Source organism: Rhipicephalus microplus, unplaced genomic scaffold (genome assembly GCF_043290135.1).
Source record: "Rhipicephalus microplus isolate Deutch F79 unplaced genomic scaffold, USDA_Rmic scaffold_1114, whole genome shotgun sequence".
Lineage (NCBI taxonomy): Eukaryota > Metazoa > Arthropoda > Arachnida > Ixodida > Ixodidae > Rhipicephalus > Rhipicephalus microplus.
In genome coordinates, this window is record NW_027465658.1 from 7,501 (window position 1) to 13,378 (window position 5,878).

Below are 5,878 nucleotides of genomic sequence, written 5' to 3' on the forward strand. Positions count from 1 at the left end.
GTGTGTTTCGGACGGCGTTTCGCTTCCGCTACTTGCGAGTGCTTTCGTGGTCCACCCCTCTATAAATACTCGGGAGGCGTCGAAGCCGGTTCTCCAAGCCGGACCCGTAGGTATCGTTGTGTGCTCGCTCTCATTGGCCCGCCTAACCAGAAAATGCCTGCGGTACACCCATTTGGATAAGAGTGCACGCAGATGCGGGCCTCGACGGCTACACATTTCCTCGGGCGGCCGCCTCCCGGCCTCCGTGGAGCGCGGGATGCACGGTCCCATCGACAAGCCTCTCCCGTTTTTACCGTGGCGTCGCGGTTCACCACGGCGGGCGGGTCGGTCTCCTCCGCATAAAAAGGGGGACCCCCGCTTTTTGTTCCACGAAATCGCACAAGCTTTTTTCGCATCCACGGTTTGCCACCGCACACCAAAATGCCGATCCGGCTGCCTACTTTAGCCAACAGGTGGAGCCAGGCGCGCCGTACTTGCGCGGCACTTCCCACGTCCACCGAAGTCGGTGCCAAGGACCACTTTCGGCGCCGGAGCCGCGTACGAGCCTACTCGAGGCGGAAGAACGAAGCCAGCAAGGGCCTGGCCGCAAGTGCGTTCAATTGTCGGGACGTCCAAGTCCCTCGTTCTTCCGTGCTTCCTCTTTCGGCAAGTCGTTGCGGCACCTTCCCAAAGCGCGCAGACCCGCTAATCGCGACGAGCGCGACGTGGCCGTGCCGCCTTTCCCTCGGCAGCAAGCAAAACGCCTGGCAACGTCGACGCTCCCCTAACCGCGATCTCGCACCGTGTTTCGTGTGGCGAATTCAAAAGCCGGCCGGCGCTGCTGCAACCATTACGGTCGGTACGCATACGCCGCGGAGGGCGGGACGGTCATCGGAGCGTGCGGTTCCTCCATCGAGTACTGCGCACCTCGGCCGTCGCATCGCCGTGCCATGACCGGCCGCGCGTCAACGCGAACCGGTGCCAGCGAGATCCCTCGCCTGCAAGAACCGACCGGCAGCCTCCGTCACCCGAGGACGCGGAGGCGCTTGCCGCGGACGGCGGGACGGTATGCACTGGTGCACAGCGGACCCGTCACATCGCCAGTTCCTTGACCGACCGCCGACGCTTGTGCCGTTCCTCTCGTACTTGGCAGTCGCCGCGCGATTGTCGGGTCTCGTTCTTGCACGCTCGAACGGTCGGGAGGGCACTCGGCTGGCGTTTCGGGAACGCGCAGCCTCGCCTTCTACCGACGTAACCACGACTCGCCGTTCGCGCTCCGCCGCTCCTGTTTACAGTACTAGGCGGTCCCGCAGCGGTCGGGTCGCGCATTTCGAGCGCTTCGAGCCACGGTGCAGTGGCGGGTCGAAAGCCGACCTATGAGTGCGTTGCGCCGTTTGTACCCGCGTCCGCCACCTGGCCGACCGTCCAAGGTCGCGGTGTTGGCGTCCGCTGGGCGCAACAATTTGTCACGGGGTGCCGCTCCACATTCAGGCAGCCCCGTGGGGAAAAGCCGACCCCGCGTCCAAACGGGGTCAGCGGCAGAAAGTGTCGGGCGCAGACGCAGCTGAGGCGCTCACCCTTCACAATCCGTTAATGATCCTTCCGCAGGTTCACCTACGGAAACCTTGTTACGACTTTTACTTCCTCTAAATGATCAAGTTTGGTCATCTTTCCAACAGACCGGCGCAACCGAAAGGCCGCGCCGGACATCGGTCCGAAGACCTCACTAAATCATTCAATCGGTAGTAGCGACGGGCGGTGTGTACAAAGGGCAGGGACGTAATCAACGCGAGCTTATGACTCGCGCTTACTGGGAATTCCTCGTTCAAGGGGAACAATTGCAAGCCCCTATCCCAATCACGAAAGAAGTTCCACGGGTTACCCAGTCTTTTCAGACAGGGATAAAGACACGCTGCTTCCTTCAGTGTAGCGCGCGTGCGGCCCCGGACATCTAAGGGCATCACAGACCTGTTATTGCTCTGTTTCGTGCGGCTAGGAGCCGCTTGTCCCTCTAAGAAGGTTGTAAGGTGCTGGGAACCCCGCACCTATTTAATAGGCTAGAGTCTCGTTCGTTATCGGAATTAACCAGACAAATCGCTCCACCAACTAAGAACGGCCATGCACCACCATCCACCGAATCAAGAAAGAGCTCTCAATCTGTCAATCCTCCCAGTGTCCGGGCCGGGTAAGTTTTCCCGTGTTGAGTCAAATTAAGCCGCAGGCTCCACTCCTGGTGGTGCCCTTCCGTCAATTCCTTTAAGTTTCAGCTTTGCAACCATACTTCCCCCGGAACCCAAATACTTTGGTTTCCCGGAAGCTGCCCGCCGAGTCATTTGAGTAACTCAGGCGGATCGCTGGTTGGCATCGTTTATGGTCAGAACTAGGGCGGTATCTGATCGCCTTCGAACCTCTGACTTTCGTTCTTGATCAATGAAAACATTCTTGGCAAATGCTTTCGCAGTAGTTCGTCTTGCGACGGTCCAAGAATTTCACCTCTAGCGCCGCAATACGAATGCCCCCGTCCGTCCCTTTTAATCATTACCTCGTATTCCAAAAACCAACAGAACAGAAACGAGGTCTTGTTCTATTATTCCATGCAAGTTTATTCAGGCGACTCGCCTGCGTTGAGCACTCTAATTTTTTCAAAGTAAAAGCACCGGCCATCTCGAGGCACACAATGAAGTGCACCAAGAAAGAACCGGCATGATGTTCAGTCCGAGCCGTCGCATCGGGTAGATGCACTACTCGTCTGGAACTGAGATCCAACTACGAGCTTTTTAACCGCAGCAGCTTTAGTATACGCTATTGGAGCTGGAATTACCGCGGCTGCTGGCACCAGACTTGCCCTCCAATTGATCCTCGTTAAAGGATTTAGAGTGTACTCATTTCAATTACGGGGCCTCAAAAGAGTCCCGTATTGTTATTTTTCGTCACTACCTCCCCGTGCCGGGAGTGGGTAATTTGCGCGCCTGCTGCCTTCCTTGGATGTGGTAGCCGTTTCTCAGGCTCCCTCTCCGGAATCGAACCCTGATTCTCCGTTACCCGTAACAACCATGGTAAGCAAGTAACCTACCATCGAAAGTTGATAAGGCAGACACTTGAAAGAAACGTCGCCGGCTCGTGGCCATGCGATCAGCACAAAGTTATCCAGAGTCACCACACAATACGGGCCGAAACCCGATCGATCTTGGTCTAATAAAAGCACCCGTTACCCAAAGGGCTCCAGGCTCACTGCATGTATTAGCTCTAGAATTGCCACAGTTATCCAAGTAGGAAGAAACGATCTAAGGAACCATAACTGATTTAATGAGCCATTCGCGGTTTCGCCTTATTTCGGCATGTACTTAGACATGCATGGCTTAATCTTTGAGACAAGCATATGATTACTGGCAGGATCAACCAGGTAATCGTTCGACTGCGCGTCCGTCCTCGCCCTCGGCGGGCCGGACGCAGTCTGTGTGCGGCGGAGGCCACCTTCAGGCGCCCCAACACGCTTATTTTGCACTCCGAGATGACGGCGTTCGAGCTCGCTACGGCACAACCTTCCCGAAAGACGAGTGGGAGCCGTGCGGCAAGAAGCACGTTCATGCTCGCTCTTTTTCGTTGCATCGACTCGGTCGCGCCGTGCGGGTTGCCCAAGCCCGCTGCACTGTCGGTGGACCGGCCGGAACTAGCAACGGAGCCGAGACTGCAAAGCCGCCAGACGACGGGTCACGCCCGCGTCTTCGGCGCTTTCGCATCTGAATCGCCCGAGGACGACACGGAACACACCTCGATATCGTGGTAAAACGGCACCGTCCGACAACCAGCCCCTAACGCATCAAGCGGATGAGGCTGCAGACGACTGCCGTGGATTCCCCTGGAGCAGACCCGAGGACACGCTTGACGAGGCCGAAGCCCGCCGCATATCAGACACCCGGTCGCTTTCGCGTACGCCGCTCACGAGAACCCCCACATAATAGCAGCGATAAGTACCCAGACCTCCTTGGGCCCTAATACGAGCGTACTCGAGAAAATTTCACCGCGGGTGTGCCCCGAAACGTGTGGCATGTTGAGCGTGCCACAAGTCTACGTCGCTCTCAAACCCGCCGAGGTCGTAGAATTTGCGACCCTACTCACGAAATTCCCACCGAGGATACGGCCGCAAACGTACCGCACCTTGGGTAGGCCACGAGTTTGTGCAACACTACGCTGACGGCACAGCACCGAGGTCGTGCGCGCACGCACGGGAAAATTCCGCCGCGGTTTCTGCCGAAAACGTGAGGCACCACGACTCTCCGCAAGTTCGCGTCGACTGCGAAAGACCGAAGTCGTGAACGACGTGTCCGCTACTCGCCGCCGACACGCTGGACACCAAACGTACAACGACTCGACGGCGTCGTAGAGGCCCACGACGCGGTTTTCCTTAACGACGTCTCGGCGTGGCACCGACAGGTTAGAACGGCCGACCAACGTTCCCTGTCCGCCGTTCGGCTCAGTCGAAGGGCTCGGCGACTTCGGCAACGCTGCGAAGCCGCACGGTGACGCACGCCATGTCCCCATTTTTTTTTTTCTTTCTGCGTCTGCCGGGGTGCCCCTATAATAGCAGCGATAAGCACCCAGACCGCCGTGGGTCGCTCGCCCCGGCTGACGTGGTTTTTCGTACTCCTGCGGCGGTCGCCGTCAAGCACGTCCAAATACGCTACTTTCGTGGGCGCATTCACGCTCTTTCGCTTCGCCGGAGTGCCAGCACTCACTCTGCCAAAAACGGCGAACATCCGAGCGGCGGTTCCCACTTTTGCGTCGGCGTCGCAAACCCCGCCCCGGCAGACGAGGTTTGCCGTACTCGTGCGACGGTGGCCGGCGGGCACGTCGAAAGACGCCGATATCGTGCGCGAATTGGCGCACCTTGGCTTCACCGGAGTGCCGCCACTGACTCCTCCAAAAACGGCGAAGATCCGAGCGGCGCTTCCCACTTTCGCATCGGCGTCCCGAACTCCGCCCCGGCTGACGCGGTTTACCGTACTCGTGCGACGGTCGCCGGCGAGCACGTGGAAAGACGCCGATATCGTGCCCGAATCGGCTCCGTTCGGCTTCGCCGGAGTGCCAGCACTGGCTCGGCGAAAGACGACGAACATCCGAGCGACGGTTCTCACTATTGCGTACGCGTCGCAAACCCCGCCCCGGCAGACGCACTTTGCCGTACTCGTGCGACGGTCGCCGGCGAGCACGTAGAAAGACGCCGATATCGTGCCGGAATCGGCCCCGTTTGGCTTCGCCGGAGTGCCAGCACTCACTCGGCCACAAACGGCGAACATCCGAGCGGCGGTTCCCACTTAGCCGTCGGCGTCCCGAACTCCGCCCCGGCAGACGCGGTTGCCGAGCTCGTGCGACTAGCGACCGCGAAGCCGTCTCGCGACGCCGCTTTCGTGCGCGGCTCCCACTGCGACCTGGGTCACCCGAGGTCGACGAGCAAAAAAGAATGTCGAAAAAAATTTTTTTTTTTTTTGCGTCTGCCGGGGTGCCCCTATAATAGCAGCGATAAGCACCCAGACCGCCATGGGTCGCTCGCCCCGGCTGACGTGGTTTTTCGTTTTCCTGCGGTGGTCGTCGTCAAGCACGTCCAAACACGCCACTTTCGTGGGCGCATTCGCGCTCTTTCGCTTCGCCGGAGTGCCAGCACTCACTCTGCCAAAAACGGCGAACATCCGAGCGGCGGTTCCCACTTTTGCGTCGGCGTCGCAAACCCCGCCCCGGCAGACGAGGTTTGCCGTACTCGTGCGACGGTGGCCGGCGGGCACGTCGAAAGACGCCGATATCGTGCGCGAATTGGCGCACCTTGGCTTCACCGGAGTGCCGCCACTGACTCCTCCAAAAACGGCGAAGATCCGAGCGGCGCTTCCCACTTTCGCATCGGCGT

At 59.1% G+C, this 5,878-nt stretch overlaps 1 non-coding gene across 1 annotated transcript; it reads right to left on the minus strand.

Annotated features, from left to right (window-relative positions):
* Positions 1 to 1,570: 1,570 nt before the first annotated feature.
* On the minus strand, positions 1,571 to 3,385 carry LOC142796105 (small subunit ribosomal RNA). Its single transcript, XR_012893551.1, has one exon. It is a non-coding gene; the product is annotated as a small subunit ribosomal RNA (ribosomal RNA).
* Between the last annotated feature and the right edge of the window lie 2,493 nt (positions 3,386 to 5,878).